Below are 23914 nucleotides of genomic sequence, written 5' to 3' on the forward strand. Positions count from 1 at the left end.
GCCATCACAGTGCACTGTATCAGGACAGCTAAGTACAAAAATGAAACGTTGCATCCCGTACTCTTTCTGCTGATAATTGCTACAGTTGTGATGAGCTTGCACAAGAATCCGACATTTCACGCTCTGTATCAATGCATAAATATGACTTTGATTTCTCCTGCGAAATGGCAGAAGACATCTGCGGGACTTATCACCTTTAAAAGTAAGTCGGCTCTCCTGCAAGAACACTGTTTTTATAGGTAAATTGCCTTTATTTAGAAAAATGTACCTTTTATTATAAAATGTATATAACAATTTTTTTTTAAATTTCATGGCAGATTCGCGCCAAACTGCAGCTGTCCTTATTTGAAAACACCATCGAACAGGCGTTTGACTCTTCCGTGCTCTTCTTATGAGTTGCGAACGCGAAGCCATTTATGTACTATTGAACACCGCTGAGCAGTCCGAGTTTTGCGCTGCGAGTAATGCACCGTAGCTGAGTCTGCTTCCTGAGCCAGCAAGCAACTGAAACCTGCCGTGGCAACGTGGCCCGTCACCGACGTCCTGTGTCACGTGACACCGAGGGAGCGGCAGCGGCCACCAAGGGCGGCAGGCACGTGCGGTGGCTAAGCCCAGTGAGAGTAAGAGAGACTTGCGGAGAGCGCGCCGGCTTACTAGAGCCAATAGGCGACACACGCACGCGCGCTTCACGCGATGCCTCGCCGATGACAGGCCGTGTCACCTCACGGTGTCGCGCCGCGGTATCTGCTCCGTCGAGGCGCAATAGTGACGTGGTGTCACGGCGATGAACTCTTCCCTCACGCCACACGTTTGGCCCGTTCTGCGCCGCCGAGGTGGGCTCATGACGAGGCGTCGGGAGCCAATGGGAATTTAAGTGCCATTTCCCTGCTATATATGCCGTTTTCTTTTCGCTCAATGAGACATTTGATGCTTTCGCATAAAAAACGCAGCGGTTTTGTTTAAAAGTGAATATGTCGCTGGCAGAACACCCACAAAGTAGAAGAACGGCAACAATGTTGTTGTTCACCTTCCTGGTGTTGTATATGCCGCGCACATGTTTACTTCCGAAGATTACCAACTAGCCCAACATCACGTCAGTGTAGGTTCGGCTCTCTGGATGGACAGCTCGAGTCTATTTGCACGCCAATTTAAGCACATTTAATAGCTCTTGTTCACCCGCCATGGTGGCGAGGTGACATTGGTGTTCCACCACTGCGATAGAGGGTGCGGGATGAAATATCGGCTGCAACAGCCGCATGGTGCTATGATAAGTGCAAGTGGCTCAACTATACACCGCACATTAAGAACGTCTATTTAATGACTTATTGCAGTTTTGTTCTCAAATATCATGGTAGACACCTATGTTTCCAAACTGTATGCTGTCATCAGACTGCAACAGATAGTAGCCATAATAATCGCTTTAGATATTGGCACAATTTTTCTGTCCAGCATGAATATGAATATCAGATTAACCAGAAAGAAATATTACCGCTCAAAATATATATTTCTACATACAAGAACTAGGGGCTAAATTTTACAAACAAAAACTAGTTTTCGAGTTTATCATTGCACAGGCATTTCCTAAGGCATATTGCTGAGAACTACCCGTAGATGATGTGGTCACAAGTGCTCAGATGAATATTGGTATTGTGTATAGGCCTAAGTGCACGTATGTTTTATGGTCTAACTCAATTAAAGAGGTGTATATTTTCGAATAATTGCAAGCTTAGTCATTGCGAATGAGAAAAGTAACCAACTAAATGTATATATCTAGAGGCAGTTCAGAGAGTGAGCCCCCCTACCATGGTTTACTTCAACTGGGCAGCCTTGGGACCGAAAGTATTAGTATCGCCAAAACGACCGATACCACCCAGGCTCAGCCAAAATTAAATTATGGGGTTTTATGTGCCGAAACCACTTTCTGATTATGAGGCGCGCCGTAGTGGAGGACTCCGGAAATTGCGACCACCTGGGGTTCTTTCGCATTTCGCCCTCATCGAAATGCAGCCGCCGTGGCCTGCCGGGATTCGACAGGCTCATTCAATTTAGCGTGTTCTGAAGCCATATCACACACACACACACACACACACACACGCACACGCACACACACACACACACACACACTCACACTCACACACACACACACACACACACACACACACGCACACGCACACACACACACACACACACACACACACACACACACACACACTCACACACACACACACACACACACACGCACACGCACACACACACACACAGGCGTGCGCGCGCGCGCCCGCGAAAAAGCAATATTGTACTATAATTATTTTAAAAATCAGGTCCTTACGACCCAGCCAGTAAGTCGTGATGGTGGCCATCTTATTAGCGAATGAGACCAGATAGGGTAAACCGTCGTGCGAACAACCAGATTTGTGAATTCAAGCGCTTGACGAATTCCCAATGCTTTCAGTGCGCTCTAAGCACGTTGAAACCCTTCGTTACTCCCTAACTCCAAATTAGTTACTTTCTAGTGAACAAATTTGACAAGCCTTTGTTTAGGCCTTATATGGCGAAAGCAGTCTCATTTCTAAAGAAGGAACGCTTGGTTGTACATTTATGAGCGGAAACTGTCGCGAATCTTTATAATACACCATGCAGTTACAGACATACTTTGTTAGCCTTTGAAAGATTCATTCGAATTGCAGATGACTTGCAAAATATATCAGAATTATCGAACAAACTTCACAAGTTGCTCAAAATACGAAGCGTAATTCTTGCAGCGGCTGCTGGTACATGTTCCATTCTTATTTGATGATGTCTTTCCTTGTTGGCTATATCATACATTCAACAACGAGACGGGATTACTTATATACCTACGTTTTATATTAACCTTTCTAGGGGAGTCCAAATATTCAGAGCCTTTGAATAGCGAGTCCAATAGTTTCCCATTTGATTGGGTCTTCGAATCAAATTCGCTATTCGTAAATGCGAATATCGGTCGCATACTTTTATTATAGGTAAAGACGTCGAGTGCACCCAATTAAGCATAGTGTTGTATTGTATAGCATTACCCACCGTGGTGGCTTAGCAGCTATGGCGTTGCGTTGCTAAGCACGATGTCGTGGGATGAAATTCCGTCCGCGGCGGCCCCATTGCAATTGGGGCAAAATGCTAAAACGCACGTGTCCCATGCATTGGGGGCTTAAAGATCCTCAGGTGGTCATAAGTGACCCGCAGTCCCCCACTACAGCGTGCCGCATTATCAAATCTTGGTTTTGGTACGGAAAACCCCATAATTCATAGTGTAGCATGTTATAGCGGCTATAGTATACACATAAAACATGAGAACTTGCGTAGTAGAGCAGGTTACCTCACTTAGCTATACTTCAGACGCTGTACAGGCGATCATTCACACTGTTTGATGAGCCCTGTGTACTCTGTGCATGTTTAGGAACTACTATTTGCTCCGAATGATCCATTTGTGCTTTTATTAAACAATGATTCACAACATAATATGTAATAACAGAAGCTTGCTAAATTTAAGAATAGTTGGTTGGCAACATACTAGTTGTTTATACTAGGATGTCTATACTAGTTGTGATAACGGCTGTTCTCTATAAAAAACTACTTGAAAAGCATTCGACATTCTATTGAATTAGATTCGTCTCTGGCACTATGGAATTCGTATTCGATTAGGTCTCAAGGACCGTCATTCGCACACCCCAAAATCTTCCCTTTGCATGGCATTGCGAGTTTAACGCAAGCCGAAGGAAAACTGTCTCCGTCATGCGAGAGTTGCATGTTGCCTCCATCGTTCTTAGGTCTTGGAAGATGGCAGGCTCCACGCTATCTTCATCGTAAATCCTCCTACATTTTTGTTTTCATCGAGAGAGAGAGAAAGAATGAAACAACTTTATTTAGTCGCCTGCAGAACGACACCATGACTAAATGGCGCCGCGACGCGGGCCCGGACGTCTTCTCAGCGGGTGGTCTCTACTCAACTCCAGCGCGCGTTACTCCCAGGGTCGGTCGCCCTGAGGGGCAACATTCCGTCGGTTTCGCTCGGACTTTGTCTTTCAAGAGCCGCCGATACTTGCTGGGCGGCCCAGGTTTGGTTTTCGTAGTCGTAGCATTCCGCCGCAGCCGCGAGTCGCAGCGGAATCGTTGTATTTGTCGAAGCTTCGTCGGGGAACTTGGTGCAATACCATAGGATGTGTGTCAGGGTGGCCCTCTCGCACTTGCACACGCGGCCCACATCACTCACATATACTTTCGGGTACAGATGATTCATTAACACTGGGGTGAGTAAGGAACCAGCCCGTAATTGTCTGAACAGCACCGCCTCCGCTCGGCTCAGCCCCGGGTGCGGGGGTGGGAAAATCCTTCGAGCCAGGCGGTGAAACTACGCAAGTTCGTTGAACGCCGTCATGCAGTCCTTGGCACTACACCACGTTGGACGGCCGGTTGCAGCGGCGCGGTTGCTTTGCGCTCGCGCCACTGCGTGTGCCGTCTCATTGTGGTTATCGTGCTTCTCCGACGCATCGTTGCCCGCGTGCGCCGGGAATCACTCGATTTTAACATACCTATTCTCTCGTTGTAGGTCAGCCGAGCACAGAACGCACACAGCCTCACCACACACTTTGCCCTTGGCATAATTCCGCACTGCACTTCGGGTCGGCAATGGCCAGGGCAATGGCCACCTCCTCCGCCTGACATGCCTCTCGGACCCGTAAGCTCGCCGCTGCCCTCGTCGCACTAGACGACGCCTCGATGACGGTAGCTACGAACGCCGCGCTGTCTTCCTGGTATTCTGCCGCGTCCACGAACCTTCCGCGCTCGTTCTTGGCGTGAAAGTCGATGAGGGCCTTGGCCCTCACCGCTCTTCTCTCCTTGTTAAACTCCGGGTTCATGTTTCTCGGGATGAGGTCTACCCGTATCCGGCGCCGGGTCCCGTCCGGGACAGGAACGTCGCTGCTCGCCTTTTTCACCCCGGCGTGAAGCCCAAGTATTGAAGTATGCGCCTGTCGGCTTCGGTCATAGAGAGCCGCTTCAGCTGGGCGGTCCGTTGCGCTTCCGCAATTTCCTCGAGGATATCGTGTACCCCCAGGTTCAGGAGCTTGTTGGTGCTCGTACACTCGCATAGTCCGAGCCCCGCCTTGTAAGCTCGGCGTATCCGCACCACTGCAGGCGCTAAAGAAAGTATAGCTCGTGCAAACATAAAATTCCTCTGTCAATTTTTTTCGTTTCGCAAGCAACCTTATCTTTACTGTCCTTGAAGAAACGAGCTATAAATGCATGTCTTATTATACATAATCAATGCTCGCCAAACAGGGCCATCCGAATGCATTGCACAAACGAAACATCGTATTGAGCAAAGAAAAAGTCCCGGTATATTGGGTGGACGGATTTCAATGGTACAAATTGTAGGAATAGGCTGTTTATTTATGAACTTCTTGCACGTTGTGCGGAAACCCGCCCACATGCATATTTTTTAAAGGAATATAATTTAAGCTATATTTCCAGTGTTAAAGTCAATATTTATTTCTTTGCTAGAAAAGGCATATACTTAATGAATGTGCACAATCTTCTTTCTTTTCGAATGTTTTCTGCGAGAAGAATTTCATCTATATGCATAATACATGATAAACAATGTGGTGAAGGGTTGATATATGGACCATCCACATTTGCGGGAATTTGATTTTACGATCAATGATGTCACAAGAGCTGTTTGCAAATATAGACTCTGGTGCCCAATTGCGTGCGCTCATGCGCTTTTCTCAAGCAGTTGTGATTGTCGCTTCACAAAACAGATGCGAATGCCTGTGTGTGTTTGCAGAGGGTGCCGCACCTATTGTGCACAAATTCCTTAAAAAATGAAGCCTATGATAGCCCGGGTACCAACATCAATAACGTTAGACAAATAAAGTTTATGTCTATCCTATCCTTTGATAGCGGCATCAAATATGTGTGTGGTTAGTAGCATCCTATTGCGCCAGCACATTTCTATTTCCGTCTTCAAATACTTATTTTCTCATAAAACGATACTTTCGTCACTAATGTATTTAAGATTAGTATATCAGCAGTTTAAAAAGTGCAATACTTACAAGCATTTCTCTCGCAAACCACACTTAGTTCAAGGGAATTTTCCATGTCTCAATAATTTCTCGTTGTATTCGAGTGCTGATCGCCATGTTATCGGTTGTTAACAAAACTTTTTGTCAATTCTCTAAATTTATTCAAGGCAGCTTTTCGCGTGCGTACCATGGCGACGCACGTTTATATCTCCTTCCGTTTCTCCACCGCGGGTGCGCTTGAAAACCACGGCGCTGCGATTCGATAGTACAGCCCTCTGAGCCGTTCTCTTTTCGAAAGTATTCTTATTAGGGTTATTACAAATACACAAAGGTGTTTCGCTTTGTTCGCAAACCGAAATACCTTTCGCAAAGCAACAGTCCTTAAAATAGTTACTCGGGCTAGGTTCCCACGCTAAGCGTGCCGCGCTCGCCTAGCACCTGATCAAGAGTTTCCTATTCTCTAGAGCAGCTCAAATTCGCTATTATCTACGGGCAGCCATTTTTCCAAGAAAGTGGGCCGTCGACCATCGCGGACAACATCAGCCTCTTTCCCTGTAAGTATGAAGCTCTGGACAGGAGCTATGGCGCTTCAATGTAACCTGGAGCCTGACGGACCAACCGACTGAGCAATCTCTCCGGGCAACATCGAAGGGTCACGAGTTCAAATCCCCTGTTCTCTTCAATTCTTTTTGTTTTCCTTCTTTTTTTCTTCCCCCCTTTTGAGCGCGGTTCAACCGAGCTCAGATTGGTCCACCTTGACTGATCAAAGAAGGCACCACTGTAGGTTAAATGAGGCGTACAACTCCTGCGGTGGCGGTAGAGTATCCGCCTCGAGTGCAAGGGGACCGTGGTTCGAATCCCGGTGCCGCGCAATTTTTCACCGGAAGAAAAAACCGTGTGTTAAGAAAATTGCACAAACAGAACTGGAGTGCGGCCTGATCCCGGTGACCACCAGAACCGGTAACGCACTCTCTCACCAGAGCAGGATTGGCCACCCAGGTGGAGCACTTGGCCACAACCTCCTATATGAATACAGCAATCAAACCCCGGCCCTCAGTCCCCAGCAGCCGCGAAGCAACTGACTACGGCGGTGGTGAGATCTGTGACGCAGCAGAGGGTGCTAAGAATCCCCGCCTCCGGACAGGCCCCCATTGGAATCTGAACCTGGCAACGTTTATTGTTAGAACGTTATCTAGTGAAGCGAGTCTAGCAGTGTTATTGGAGGAATTAGAGGGTAGTAAATGGTATATAATAGGGCTGAGTGAGGTTAGCAGGACAAAAGAAGCATATACAGTGCTAAAAAGCGGGCAGGTACTGTGCTACCGGGGCTTAGCGAAGAGACGAGAACTAGGAGTCGGATTCCTGGTTAATAAGGATGTAGCTGGTAACATACAGGAATTCTATAGCATTAACGAGAGGGTGGCATGTCTTGTTATGAAACCTAATAAGAGGTACAAATTGAAGATAGTACAGGTATACGCCCCTACATCCAGTCATGATGACCAGGAAGTCGAAATTATGAAGACGTGGAATCAGCGATGGGTAACGTCAAAACAAATACACTATAATGACGGACGACTTCAATGCCAAGGTAGGCAAGAAGCAGGCTGCAGGCAAGTCAGTGGGGGAATATGGCATACGCTCTAGGAATAGCAGGGGAGAGTTATTAGTAGAGTTAGCAGAACAGAATAATATGCGGATAATGAGTACCTTTTTCCGCAAGCGGGTTAGCCGAAATTGGACGTGGATGAGCCCAAATGGGAAGGCTGGAAATGAAATAGACTTCATACTCTGCGCTAACCTTGGCATCATACAACATGTGGACGTGCTCGGCAAGGTGCGCTGCAGTGACCATAGGATGGTAAGAACTCGAATTAGCCTAGATTTGAGGAGGGAACAGAAGGAACTGGTACATAAGGAGCCAATGAATGAGTTAGCGGTAAGAGGGAAACTAGAGGAATTCCGGATCAAGCTACAGAACAGGTATTCGGTTTTACTCAGGAAGAGGACCTTAGTGTTGAAGCAATGAACGACAATCTTATGGGCATCATAAGGAGTGTGCAATAGAAGTCGGTGGTAACTCCGTAAGACAAGGTACCAGTAAGCTATCGCAGGAGACGAAAGATCTGATCAAGAAAAGCCAATGTATGAAAGCCTCTAAGCCTACAGCTAAAATAGAACTGGCAGAACTTTCTAAGTTAATCAACAAGCGTAAGACAGCTGACATAAGGAACTATAACTTGGAGAGAATCGAACATGCTCTCAGGAACGGAGGAAGCCTAAAAGCGGTGAAGAAGAAAGTAGGAATAGGGAAGAATGAGATGTATGAGTTAAGAGACAAAACCGGCAATATCGTTACTAATATGGATGAAATACTTCAAGTGGCTGAACGAGAAGAAAGGGGGTTAACCGAGGGTCCCGATTTTTATTAGTCATATCATGAGAAGCCAACAAACACTGACACCAAGGACAACATAGGGGAAATTACTTGTATTTAATAAATGAAATAAGGAAACGATAAATTAATGGAAATTAAAGTGGATGAAAAAACAGCTTGCCGCAGGTGGGAACCGAACCCACAACCTTCGCATTTCGCGTGCGATGCTCTACCAATTGAGCTACCGCGGCGCTGTTTCCCCATCCACTTTCTTGGGTATTTATGTGTCCTAGTAGAACCCTGGGAGTGTTAGCCAGCGCCATCACTCGCATACCTTGGCAGCGGACGTGGAACGTCCTTCTTGCCGCAGGCGTCACGAGAACGTGATCTTTTTGGGTGAAGGCAACTGGTCAATAAACCCACACATGCTACCTGAAGGCATCAATGTTGCCGGATTCGACACCCTCGTTATGTAATAAACGAGAAGAGAGGGGGTTAACCGAGGGTCCCGATTTTTATTAGTCATATCATGAGAAGCCAACAAACACTGACACCAAGGACAACATAGGGGAAATTACTTGTATTTAATAAATGAAATAAGGAAACGATAAATTAATGGAAATTAAAGTGGATGAAAAAACAGCTTGCCGCAGGTGGGAACCGAACCCACAACCTTCGCATTTCGCGTGCGATGCTCTACCAATTGAGCTACCGCGGCGCTGTTTCCCCATCCACTTTCTTGGGTATTTATGTGTCCTAGTAGAACCCTGGGAGTGTTAGCCAGCGCCATCCATCGCATACCTTGGAAGCGGACGTGGAACGTCCTTCTTGCCGCAGGCGTCACGAGAACGTGATCTTTTTGGGTGAAGGCAACTGGTCAATAAACCCACACATGCTACCTGAAGGCATCAATGTTGCCGGATTCGACACCCTCGTTATGTAATAAACGAGAAGAGAGGGGGTTAACCGAGGGTCCCGATTTTTATTAGTCATATCATGAGAAGCCAACAAACACTGACACCAAGGACAACATAGGGGAAATTACATGTATTTAATAAATGAAATAAGGAAACGATAAATTATTGGAAATTAAAGTGGATGAAAAAACAGCTTGCCGCAGGTGGGAACCGAACCCACAACCTTCGCATTTCGCGTTTCCTTCGTTTCCTTATTTCATTTATTAAATACAAGTAATTTCCCCTATGTTGTCCTTGGTGTCAGTGTTTGTTGGCTTCTCATGATATGACTAATAAAAATCGGGACCCTCGGTTAACCCCCTCTCTTCTCGTTTATTACATAACGAGGGTGTCGAATCCGGCAACATTGATGCCTTCAGGTAGCATGTGTGGGTTTATTGACCAGTTGCCTTCACCCAAAAAGATCACGTTCTCGTGACGCCTGCGGCAAGAAGGACGTTCCACGTCCGCTGCCAAGGTATGGGAGTGATGGCGCTGGCTAACACTCCCAGGGTTCTACTAGGACACATAAATACCCAAGAAAGTGGATGGGGAAACAGCGCCGCGGTAGCTCAATTGGTAGAGCATCGCACGCGAAATGCGAAGGTTGTGGGTTCGGTTCCCACCTGCGGCAAGCTGTTTTTTCATCCACTTTAATTTCCATTAATTTATCGTTTCCTTATTTCATTTATTAAATACAAGTAATTTCCCCTATGTTGTCCTTGGTGTCAGTGTTTGTTGGCTTCTCATGATATGACTAATAAAAATCGGGACCCTCGGTTAACCCCCTCTCTTCTCGTTTATTACATAACGAGGGTGTCGAATCCGGCAACATTGATGCCTTCAGGTAGCATGTGTGGGTTTATTGACCAGTTGCCTTCACCCAAAAAGATCACGTTCTCGTGACGCCTGCGGCAAGAAGGACGTTCCACGTCCGCTGCCAAGGTATGCGAGTGATGGCGCTGGCTAACACTCCCAGGGTTCTACTAGGACACATAAATACCCAAGAAAGTGGATGGGGAAACAGCGCCGCGGTAGCTCAATTGGTAGAGCATCGCACGCGAAATGCGAAGGTTGTGGGTTCGGTTCCCACCTGCGGCAAGCTGTTTTTTCATCCACTTTAATTTCCATTAATTTATCGTTTCTTTATTTCATTTATTAAATACAAGTAATTTCCCCTATGTTGTCCTTGGTGTCAGTGTTTGTTGTCTTCAAGTGGCTGAGGAGTTCTATAGAGATTTTTAGAGTACCAGTAGCACTCACGACAATAACGTGAGAGAGAATAGCCTAGAAGAACTTCAAATCCCACAAGTAACGCCGGAAGAAGTAAAGAACGCCTTGGGAGCTATGCAAAGGGGGAAGGCAGCTGGGGAGGATCAGGTAACAGCCGATTTGTTGAAGGATGGTGGGAACATTGTCCTAGAAAGACTGGCCACCCTATATACACTGTGCCTCATGACCCCGAGTGTACCCGAATCTTGGATGAACGATAACATAATCCTAATCTTTAAGAAAGGGGACGCCAATGACTTGAAAAATTATTGACAGATCAGCTTACTGTCCATTGCCTACAAAGTATTTACTAAGGTAATCGCAAATAGAATCGGGAACACCTTAGACTCCTGTCAACCAAAGGACCAGGCAGGATTCCGTAAAGGCTACTCAACAATAGACCATATTCACCATATCAATCAGGGGATAGAGAAATGAGCGGAATATAACCAACCCTTATATATAGCTTTCATTGATTACGAAAAAGCGTTTGATTCAGTCGAAACTTCAGCAGTCATGGAGGCATTACGGAATCAGGGTGTAGATGAGCCATATGTAAAAATACTGAAAGATATCTATAGCGGCTCCATAGCCGCGGTAGTCCTCCATAAAAGAAAGCAACAAAATCCCAATAAAGAAAGGCGTCAGAAAGGGAGATACGATCTATCCAATGCTATTCACAGCGTGTTTACAGGAGACATTCAGAGACCTGGAGTGGGAAGAATTGGGGATAAAAGTTGATGAAGAATACCTTAGCAACTTGCGATTCGCTAATGATATTGCCTTGCTTAGTAACTCAGCAGACCAATTGCAATGCATGCTCACTGACCTGGAGAGGCAAAGCAGAAGGGTGGGTCTAAAATTAATCTGCAGAAAACTAAAGCAATGTTTAACAGTCTCGGAAGAGAACAGCAGTTTACGATAGGTAGCGAGGCACTGGGAGTGCTAAGGGAATACATCTACTTATGGCAGGCAGTGACCACGGATCCGGATCATGAGACTGAAATAACAAGAAGAATAAGAATCGGCTGGGGTGCGTTTGGCAGGCATTCTCAAATCATGAACAGCGGGTTGCCACTATCCCTCAAGAGAAAAGTGTATAACAGCTGTGTCTTACCAGTACTCACGTATGGGGCAGAAACCTGGAGGCTTACGAAAAGGGTTCTGCTTAAATTGAGGACGACGCAACGAGTTATGGAAAGAAGAATGATGGGTGTAACGTTAAGGGATAAAAAAAACGGAGATTGGGTGAGGGAACAAACGGGGGTAAATGAAATCTTAGTTTGAATCAAGAAAAAGAAATGGGCATGGGCAGGACATGTAATGAAGAGGGAAGATAACCGATGGTCATTAAGTTTTACGGACTGGATTCCAAGGGAAGGGAAGCGTAGCAGGGGGCGGCAGAAAGTTAGGTGGGCGGATGACATTAAGAAGTTTGCAGGGACAACATGGCCACAATTAGCACATGGCCGGGGTAGTTGGAGAAGTATGGGAGAGGCCATCGCCCTGCAGTGGGCGTAACCAGGATGATGATGATGATGATGATGATGATGATCAGCAGTATCTTTTCAAACAGGGGAAAATATTAGTTTCATTTCAGTCTCTTTCTTCGCTCTCTTTGCAGTATCTAAAAAAATCGCGATGTTAGAAGACAGCCATGGTGGCCCCGTCTTGAGCGTAATGGAAGCCCTGCTTTCAAGCACGCTGCAATATTGGCGGAATATTTATATTGGTATGGTACTTGTCCAGTGTATTCGCATTCACATTAAGACGTGCAAGACTATCACAAAACGTCAGAAATCGATTGCGACACAGAATTATTAGGCAGCTACATGACATAAGCCGAGTAGTTCAATAACCCGTGAATACTTGTACACATTCGCTTACTTATTAAAGAACAATTGTGATGCAGTCACTAGCACAGGCAAATATGAACACAGCTCACTCGATCACATCGCATATTCAATGTCGATTTACTCGCGAGAGGAACAGCGGCAGCAGCAGTTAGCGAGTCGACCTTCGTGCTGCCTCTCGCTCCCAACGCGAACTAAACAGAGAAAACAGAGCGCGCACAATGCCATCAATCTTTGTCGCGCCAGCACCCTCTATAAAGCGCAAAAAATTTTTAAGCTAAGGCCCGCGCAGTCATGCCATACTTACGCAGTAGAACGCCCCTCCCCCTTCCCCTCCTGCTGCCTTACGCGCAATGAAAGACGCGTCGCGTATCTGCCACGCCACGCCCCGCATTCATCCCTTGCGCGAGCGAGATGAAGCCACCGTCCTTCTCGGCTCACCCTCGCACGCTTTCACTCGCACCTACAAGATGCGGCCCCGATCTTAGTGCGCTTGAACTTGATATCGAACATCACGGCGACGATGGTCTAAATTCGACTGGATTATCCATATAATGCCTATCGCCATAAAAAAATTAAGTGCGTCCGGTGGCGGTACTCGAATCTCATCCTCTAGCTCAGCAACCTGATCCTCCAACTAAAAAAAAAGAATAGGCTACAACCGCATGCACACCTCTCTCGTACCTACATGACCTGGCTCTCTACGATCATGGCCGCATGTTGATGACCATGATGTTCATACTATGGCACATAACCACAATGGAGGTTCCGCCAAGAATCGCGTCCGCATGTAGATTATAATGATGATGACTAACCCACAATGGCACGTACCCTCAATGGGGAGTATGCCAAAAAGCGGGCGGTACTACACATCGTATGAACGCCAGAAGATTTGAGATGGTCGCCGAGTGCTCGAGGTGATTACGATTTCAATAATGCCTCACGTACCGCTAACACGCAATCAGCCAGAAAGCGAGGGCACACGTTAATTTTGCTAGTGGTCACTTGCATACAACAGCACCTGCCAGATTCGCCAACAAGTGGGATGGATTATTGGATCGAAACAACGTTATATAAAATTCGCCAGAATTTAACAAACCGGGCTCAGTTCCGCCATGAGGGAACTTAAAGGGCCTACCTCGTTGCCACCTCTCAGGCCAGCTGCACTGCCCACTCTTGTCTCTTGAGGTTGGAGCTGCGCAGAGCAACGGCCCACTTCGACGCAAGAGCCTCCGGAGCTACTGCCATTTTACCTGCTGTAACAAGAAGCTCCCACAGCATGTATGAGAGCGTCGCTCTAGTTGCCTGACAACTTGCAAAGAGCACTCGGTTATTGCGCGCGGAAAATTTGCCGCAATCGCAGCGGACAGGGGAAGGTGTCCATCTGCAGTTGCCGCCAGAAGACTTCCTGGCGACATTTCAGTTTGGGGTGAGGTGGGTGCAGTATATGCCTGCCTAATTGGTAGTGTTTGGTTATATTGTGTTTGACTACGCGTTCTCGCGTGTTTCGCACCAGGAGGTCCCAACTCGAAGAGGGGAGTCTCCGACTCTGCGCAGCAGCTCAGTTCTCGCGCCGAGCGGTGTGCTACCTCATTAAAGTTAGGGAGGCCCTCGTCGGTCGGAGTGGCGACATGCGCTAGGAACTACATGATCGCGGTGTTTTCGAACTGTTGTCGACTACCTTAGGATCTGGAGAGCTTTGGAGCAAATCCGCCCCCTCGCATAGTTACGAACTGCGGATTTCGAGACGCTGAGAACTACCTCGCAGAGGGGGTCGGAAAGCACAAGCGGAACGGCAACCTCTTCGGCTTTTCTGAGTGTTCTGCGCTGACGCTACTGGTGTCCGTAAGCCGGGAGCTAACGTGTATGACTGCCGCCGTCAACCGGTGTTCTTGCGTGCATTCTGTCGTGTCGGCAAAGCGCGTAGTCTTCTGCCCACCAAAAGAGCGCACCACTGCCTTGGCACGGGCTTGGTGTCGGCACTTGTTATGTTCGGGGTGCATGTTTCGAGGAATAGGGGCGACGGTCAGCGTATCGCTCATGTCGGGTGGAATGGCCTGTTTCTGGCCGTGTTGGACGTGCTAATAGAAGCCGAGTTTCAGCAGGGTGTATCGACCCATGGCAGTCACGGACATGCGTTCGAGTTTTGAGGCTCTGCGCGCATCCACGATTTCCTCAAGCGTCTTGTTTCCATCCCGCTGTAGTAGACGAGCAGTCCTCATGGACCCAGGTATATAGGCCAAGGGTGATCTTGTAATACACGTGTGTTGAGTTTCATCCTTTCGGTGACATTCCAGTTGTGGAAGGCAGCCACATAAGTAGACCGACTGATTGCGAAGCTGTGTATGAGTTGCATGAGGCTGTTCTCCTTCATGCCAGTGTACTTGTTTGTAATGCGTTTGATCAGGCAGGTAGCTGCAGTAACGTTGCCTCCAATCTTGCGGAGAGCTTCTGCATTTGACCCGTTGGCTACTATTTGCACGCCGAGGATACGAATCTTTGGAATTCCGCGAATACAGTAGCCGCAGGTCTTGCGTATCACAGGAGTATTTCCTCATATTGGCGCGATTCGCCAGCAGGCTTGAGCTGGTGGCGTGGGCGGTAGCGGAGTAGCTCCGATTTGAGTGGAGATAGTCCGAGACCAGTGTCTTGAAAGTAGGTTTCTACTGCAGACACCTGTGCTTGTAAGGTGCACACTATCTGGCTATCACTGCCCTGTGGAACCACAGGGTGGTGTCGTCTGCATACAAGGCGCGATGGAGGCCGTCAATCTTGTCAAGAAAGCCGGGAAATTCATCATCGCGAGGTTGAGAGGGGATGTGACCGACCCTTGAGGTGTGCCGGCGCTTCCAAGTGCATGTTCGTCGGTTCGCATGCTGTCGATGGTGAGGGTGACTAGCGGGACATCTATATTGTGGCAACGCCAACTAGCTATTTGCGATGACTTCTCCGTGTTGAAAAACATCATAATTTCCATACGAACACAATTAGCCACAAAGAAGCACAGGTCAAGATGGAGCTGGCACGTTTTAATTAACAAAAATGCAGTAGTTCCAACCTGCTCTGTTGCAATCAATATACAGCGAAGCTTAAGCGGCAGTGTTCACGAACACCTTCTCGTCTAGCTCAATAATGTCATGAGCGAGGAGCACTATAACAGAATGCAACTTTGAACGCAAGCAGTGCAATAGGGGTTGTAACAGGCAAGCTGGCTTTCTTCGCCATTTATTTCTGGTGCTTGATCTCCCCTTTCAGGCTCAGTTGAGACCGTACACACGGTTGCTTGGCGGCGCAGCGCGTGTCCAACGCGATGCCATCTCCTCCGGTGCCCCTCCTTTCGTCTCATCGCAGCTTTCCAGGTGGCCACCCCCTTGCCCACTCCATCAGCGGCCAACAACCAGCATGACTACGCAAGCTTCCGCCCCTCTACCTTTAACTGCTGTGGGTGAAGAAGTGTGAGTGACCCCTCCTAGATGGCGCCGCCATGCACAGCCGAGCGTGACCTATTTGACGATAGCAAACAAGCAGCAGCAGCAGCAGAAGGCGGCAGCCAAGGTCGAGGAAGTGCGGTATGGTCCGCAAAGCAAGCTCTCTTCGACAAGAACAAGCATACTCAGCTCTATTTTGCATATACGAAAGCGAATGTATTGGCCCATGAACCATGTGTGTGCGGATATATGAAGAGTAGTTTTCGAGGTACAAATATTAGCAACGAACGTCATCTTTGTTTATTACAATTTATCTGTCCTAATTGGCATAAATTTAAAAGCTTCAATTTCAAATCTATACTCATCTAAATACAGACGGCTATAGGACCCTGCGAACGCCCATACTCGCCAATGACTGCAGCGGCAACGCCTGTCGAAGTGGCCGAATCTGAACGCGTCAAGTGTTATAACATGCTAGCTTGCCTTTGCGCGCGAAAACATTTTCTATGGCGCTTGCCGACGCATGCGCCCGTGCCATAATGGTTTAAATATCAGATTTGTGTGCCAGAGGTCCTGTGCTCGAATGTTGCCATCGGACAATCTTATTAATGCAAATACTGCACCATCTAGTTTTCCGATCGGTAGTCAGGAGTGCGGGTGGCCGGTTGCAGGGGTGATGTCGAGCGTCGGAGAGGGGAGGGCGAGCGGCGGCGCCCTGTACGGTAGCTGCGAGGCGCTTCGGGAGGTTGAGAAGGTGAGCGTGGGGAGAGCCGGCGCTGGTAAGGACTCGGAGGAAGCAACGGGTCTCTTATAAATATCGTAGCCACGGCGTTCGTCCTGTTCTCGTCTTCGGCAAAAAAGCGATATGTGACGGCGAATACCACAATAATGACAAATGGGGTGGGGCGGAGGCCGGGTAGTGTAAAATCCTGCCGCAGGCGGACGGGGTGGTAGAGTCGCCAGATGGTTGTGGGCAGTAAGCAGGAGCAGGAGGCTCCGTCCGAACGAACGCTGGTTGCATAGCCGCAATCTCAGCATACAAGGCGGATGGTGAAGGAGGGCCACAGCTCGCAGCGCAGTTCATGGAGGACAGCTCCTCTTTGATGATGTCGCGCAGGCCAGGAACCGAAGGCTGAGGCTGGAGAACGGGAGGACTGAGCAGGCCACACGCTTGGAGCTCTTCGCGTATGAGATTCCCAATCAGCGTACGCAGGTCGGTATCAGACGAAGGAGGCGCGTCACCGATGACAGGTTGTAAACGGATGGTCTGCAGTGCGTCCAGGTGTTGGCAAGTCGCGATCACATCGTTAACGGTATTTGGATTTTTGATCGCCAGTGCGTTGAACGCGACGTGGGCAATGCCCTTTAGGGTATGACAAACACGATCAGATTCCGTCATGGTGGCGTCAACACGGCGACAAAGGGCGAGGACGTCCTCGATATAAGAGGTGTATGGTTCCCCGAGAAGTTGCGTGCGTACATCAAGCTTTTTTCTTGGCGACCTCAGAGCGGACGTTGGGAGCGCCAAAAATCTGCCAAAGCTCGTGTTTGAATGCCGCCCAGTCAGGCAGGGTGCTCTCGTGGTTGAGAAACCAAGTGCTGGCAACGTCAGTGTGGTAGAATGCGACGTTGCGAAGCGTATGCATGTCATTCCACCGCTTAGAATCACTCACGCGGTCGTAATTGTCCAGCCAGTCATCAACGTCGTCACTGCGAAGGCCAGCGAACATGGTGGGATCGCGCTGCCACGTGCTGACGGTTCATGAAGGAACGGCCGGTGGGGCAGAGACGGTGACGCCGAAAGCTTCTGGAGGATCTTCTTGGGGCATCCTGGCGGAAAGGTGGAGCAAGCGGCGGCCTGAACGAAGCTCCAGGGAAACTCGAAGGCGTAGAGGACCAAGGGATCGAAACCAGCCTCCACCACTTGCGAGACAGCTCAACGGTTTATTGTGCAGGCCGCGCGCTGAAGACGATGACGCTGGCCATGATGATGAATATATACAGATGAAGAAGATGAAGGGGTAATATAATGCCCACAGTATATTTAGTTATAGATAACATCGTACTGATGAGCAAAGTCACAATGTGGTTTCAGGGCAAAAGGACGTCATGATCATCATCCTGGTTACGCCTACTGCAGGGCAAAGGCCTCTCCCATACTTCTCCAACTACCCCGGCCACGTTGTCCCTGCAAACGTCTTAATCTCATCCATCCACCTAGCTTTCTGCCGCCCCCTGCTACGGTTCCCTTCCCTTGGAATCCAGTCCGTAACCTTTAATGACCATCAGTTATCTTCCTTCCTCATTACATATCCCGCCCATGCCAATTTCTTTTTGCTGATTTCAACTAAGATGTCATTAACTCGCGTTTGTTCTCTGGCCCAATCTGCTTATTTCTTATCCCTTAACGTTACACACATCATTCTTGTTTCCATAGCTTGTTGCGTTGGCCTAGGTTTAAGTTGAACCCTTTTCGTAAGCCTCCAGGTTTCTGCCCCATACATGAGTACTGGTAAGACACAGCCGTTGTACACTTTTCTCTGGAGGGATAATGGCAACCTGATGTTCATGATCTGAGAATGCTTGCTAAACGCACCCCAGCCCATTCTTATTCTTCTGATTATTTCAGTCTCATTATACGGATCCCCGGTCACTACCTGCCCTAAGTAGATGTATTCCCTTACCACTTCCAGTACCTCACTACCTATCGTAAACTGTTGTTCTCTTCCGAGACTGTTAAAGAATACGTTAGTTTTCCGCAGATTAATTTTTAGACCCACCCTTCTGCTTTGCCTCTCCAGGTTAGTGAGCATGCATTGCAATTGGTCTCCCGAGTTACTAAGCAAGGCAATATCATCAGCGAATCGCAAGTTCCCAAGGTATTCACCATTAACTCTTATCCCCAATTATTCCCAATCCAGGTCGCAGAATACCTCGTGTAAACACGCTGCAAATAGCGTTTGAGAGATCGCATCTCCCTGCCTGACGCTTTTCTTTAATGGAATTTCGTTGCTTTCTTTATTCATGACTATGGTGGCTGTGGAGCCGCTGTTGGATATAAACATATTCAATTCAATTCAATATCTTTGAGTATTTTTACATACGGCTCGTCTGCACCCTGATTCCGTAATGTCTGCATAATTGCTGATGTTTCGACTCAATCAAACGCTTTCTCGTAATCAATGAAAGCTATATATAATGGTTGGTTATATCCCGCACATTTCTCTATCCCCTGATTGATAGTTATATATGGTCTATTATTGAGTAGCCATAACTTAATTCTGCCTGGTCCTTCGGCTGACAGAAGTCTAAGGTGTTCCTGATTCTATGTGCGATTACCTTAGTAAATACTTTGTAGGCAACGGACAGTAAGCTGATGGGTCAATAATTTTGCAAGTCTTTGGCGTCCCCTTTCTTATGGATTAGGATTATGTTAGCGTTCTTCCAAGATTGCGGTACGCTCGAGGTCATGAGGCATTGTGTATACAGGGTGGCCAGTTTTTCTGGAACAATCTGTCCACCATCCTTTAACAATTTTGCTGTTACCTGATCCTCCCCAGCTGGCTTCCCCATTTGCATTGCTCCCAATGCTTTCTTTACTTCTTCCGGCGTTACTTGTGGGATTTCAAATCCCTCTAAACAATTATCTCTTCCATTATCGTCGTGGGTGCCACTGGTACTGTATAAATCTCCATAGACCTCCCCAGCCACTTGAACTATCTCATCCATATTAGTAATGATATTGCCGGCTTTGTCTCTTAAACCATACATCAGATTCTTGCCTATTCCTAGTTTTTGATTCACTGCTTTTAGGCTTCATCCGTTCCTGACAACATGTTCAATTCTATCCATGTTATACTTCCTTATGTCACCTGTCTTACGCTTGTTGATTAAATTGGAAAGCTCTGCCAGCTCTATTCTAGCTGTAGGGTTAGAGACTTTCACACATTGTCATTTCTTGATCAGACCTTTCCTCTCCTGCGATAGCTTACTGGTATCCTGTCTAACGGAGTTACCACCGACATCTATTGCACACTCCTTAACGATGCCCATAAGAATGTCGTTCATTTCTTCAACATTAAGGTCCTCTTCCTCAGGTAAAGCCGAATACCGTTCTATAGATTGATCCGGAATTCCTGTATTTTCCCTCTTACCACTAGCTCCTTGATCGGCTTCTTATGTACTAGTTTCTTCCGTTCCCTCCTCAAGTCTAGGGTTATTGGAGTTTTTAACATCCTATGGTCACTGCAGTGCACCTTGTCGAGCATGTCCGCATCTTGTATGATGCCATGGTTAGCGCATTGTATAAAGCTTATTTGATTTCTAGTCTTGCCATTCGGACTCCTCCCCGTCCACTTTCGGCTATCCCGCTTGCGGAAGAATGTTTTCATTATCCGCATATTATTCTGTTCTGCAACTTCTACTAATAACTCTCCCCTGCTATTCCTAGAGCATATGCCATATGCCCCCACTGACTTGTTTCCAGCTTGCTCCTTGCCTACCCTGGCATTTAGGTCGCCCGTCACTATAGTGTATATTGTTTTGACTTTGCCCATCGCTAATTCCACGTCTTCTTAGAAGCTTTCGACTTCCTGGTCATCATGACTAGATGTAGGGGCGTAGACCTGTACAACATTCAATTTGTACCTCTTATTAAGTTTCACACAAAGACCTGCCACTCTCTCGTTAATGCTATAGAATTCCCGTATGTTACCAGCTATATCCTTATTAATCAGGAATCCGACTCCTAGTTCTCGTCTGTACGCTAAGCCCCGGTAGCAAAGGACGTGCCCGCTTTTTAGCACTGTATATGCTTCTTTTGTCCTCCTAACTTCACTGAGATCTGTTAAATCTCATTTACTGCCCTCTGATTCCTACAACAGCACGGCTAGGCTCGCCTCACTAGATAACGTTCGCCTCACTAGAAACGTTGCCCGGTTCAGATTCCAATGGCCGCCTGCTCGGACTCAGGTATTCTTGGTCCGAACAAAAGGAGAAGGTTTATGGAATTTCATGTACTAACCATCCTTGCGACGCTAGCTGAATAGCCCTGGTAGCAGCTACCGTAGACACTAGCGGCACACTTATTTCTAGTAAGTATTGTACCATGCGCCCATGCATGAAACGGTAAACTGCTTCTTAGCTGCACGCTTCCTATATGACACCACCTTGCTGGCAAACGCGTTCCGCACTAGAGGCAAGATACGTAAGAAAACATGCCTGGAACTTCGAAAGAAAGATCCGCTTTAAAATGAAGCGCAAGACTATAAGACTTCTCGCATTGATTAGCCCACGTATGCGACAGCACATGCGGGCGCCACTTTTCTTTACGCGCAAAACGCAAGAATGAAATTTATAGTATTTGACTACAAGTAAGCTTCGCTTAATATATATTCAAATGTTTGCGTTGGTTCTGTATAGAAGTAAGTTCGCAGACTGTTTGAAAGCGGCGCTATTGCGGGTGCATAGGCAAAAATACCAGGCCAACATTTATTTTACGGGCGCCTTGAAAATCTCGGAAGGGCTACGTCAACATAGCGCGCTACAAACAACTTAAATTGATGCTTTAGAATGCGTTCTAAAACGTAATATTTTATTACCTGCCACTGACAGAACATTTTTAAAGTATGTCTTTTTCCAAATTAAAAGAAACCACGAATTTCTATCTGTGGAATTCTTATGAGAGTTATGAAGATCATATTCACATTATCTCTATCATTAATGTGACCTGATTTGTAGTTGATACTATTGGAGTAGTTTGAGCAGTTATGTGGTTTGGTACGGGAGTTCGATTATTATTGGCCGAATAACTAGTGCCGTTGTCTCTTACATTTGATCATTTCGGAGCTCGTTATCATTGTACTAAGCTGAAGAATATTTTTCTATAAGCAAGTTCTTGTGAGAGCCACGCGAACAATTACTTGAAACTTGAAGGCTTGCTGAAAGCAAAATATCACTCAGAAATAGAACGCATATGACGTCTGTTTCATGGAAGCCTTCCCGCCTCTAACCTTCTGTGACCTTCCCACCGTCACCAGCGGCACAGCGCCGTTTCTCAGCCGTGAAACCAGCGAACATTTATTTCTTTATTCGGTTATTTTCTACGCCTATGACAAACTGTTTAAACACGTGCGCTGAGTCAAATGCTGACGGCGGAAAGGTTCCCGCGGTAAAAAAGGATTGCGGCGTAGAATGAGGGAACAGAATGAGTGAGTCACTAGTAGATGACCAATGTGCATACGCTGCTTCCCAATGCAACGAAAGTAAACACGGCAATCCAGGAACCACATTCTCCATGGGGCAGTGCAAATGTTGATGGGGGCGGAGGGCGTGTGTACGTGGGTGGCTGGATTGACGTGATAGCCGCTGTTTTTCCGAATCGGTTTGAATTCGAGCGACCTTACAAAGGTGAAAAAATCGTTAGCGGAGTTTTGCCATATTTTTTATTGAAAACATCACCGGTTGGATAGGAAACGTCGACGACGTTGTATTAGCTACCTCAGTGCATTAGGAAGCGACTGTTGATAATTAGGAAGTTAAATATATGATGATATTTATGCACGCAAGCTAGTTCCTTATAAAGGCCCAAAAAGCTGGGTGCTACAGTGATGAACGGGACCGATACTTTTAGTCGACTAATTTTTCACTTTGGTACTGCTGTAAAATGTGTCTTATGCACATAAAGGCACGCACAGACACACACACACACACACACACACACACACACACACACACACACACACACACACACACACACACACACACACACATATATATATATATATATATATATATATTGGAAAAGCGGCGAGGTTCGGGTGACGGGCAGCAAGGACGATCGCAAAGAGGACCGGCTGTCCGGGGCATTAGAAGTAGGGTGCAGACGACGAGGTGAATAACGGCGAGCGTTGGCGTATGGGCGAGGAGCAGGAAATGAGCTCCAGTACGGCGTCATCCAGGTGGTGCGGCAGTGGCGGGATACATGACCGACGCGGTGGTAGCGGAAGCAGATCGCTTTGCCGTCTGGGGTCCGCAATTCATCAGAATTGCGTGGTCTGGGAGGGAAATACTGGTCATTACAGGTTCTAGACAAGGGAATGGGTGCCGAATCAGGTTGGGAGACAGAGCAGGCGGTAGGGATGCCAAAGTTTGCAACTTCTTGCCGCATAACTGCTTGAATAACGGCAATAATGGGGGCCGTTTGGTCAAAGGTACCGTCCGGCGGTCGTGGATGAAGGGGGGCCGGACTCGCCGCTTCAATCACACGGCGAACGATACGTGTGACGTTCTCTTGAAATGGTCGTGTGGCGGTAAGAGCGGAGCAAGAGGCCGTGGCAGGGGTGTTTGGGAGGCGGGAAAACAGGGGGACGACGCGGTGTATTTTGGCTACCTCGAAGTGCGGCATTCTTTGACAATGGCGTCGAAGGTAGAAAAGTCGTTATAGACGAGTAAGTTGAAGGCGTCGTCAGCGATGCCTTTTACGATATGGCCCACCTTGTCAACCTCGGTCATGTATTTGTCCACTTTCCGGCTAAAGCGCCAGCACTTCCTGTATGTATGAGACGTACGATTCGGTCGACGACTGGAGACGGGTAGCAAGCTCTTTTCGCACAGCCTGTTGGCCGCCTGAAGGGTTGCCAAATAGGTCGCGAAGCCGCTCTTTGAAAATGTCCCAGCTGGAGAGATCGATCTCATGGGTGCCAAACCAGACACGCGGTGTCCCATCCAGATAAAAGATCACATTGGCAAGCGTGATGGTAGGGTCCCAGTGGTGGCTTTGGCTAAAACGCTCATACATGCTGAGCCAGTAGTCGACGTCAACGTCATTTTGGGCGGAGAATGTCCCATTATCCCGGAGACTAGGAACCGCAACGTACGTTGTTCTTGGCGCCGCAGGTGTAGGTGGCGACATGGTGGGTTCATCGGAAGCCATGGCTGAGAAGACGACGATGCGGCCGCTTCGGAGCTCCGT

The sequence above is a fragment of the Dermacentor andersoni genome, chromosome 6 (genome assembly GCF_023375885.2).
Source record: "Dermacentor andersoni chromosome 6, qqDerAnde1_hic_scaffold, whole genome shotgun sequence".
NCBI lineage: Eukaryota > Metazoa > Arthropoda > Arachnida > Ixodida > Ixodidae > Dermacentor > Dermacentor andersoni.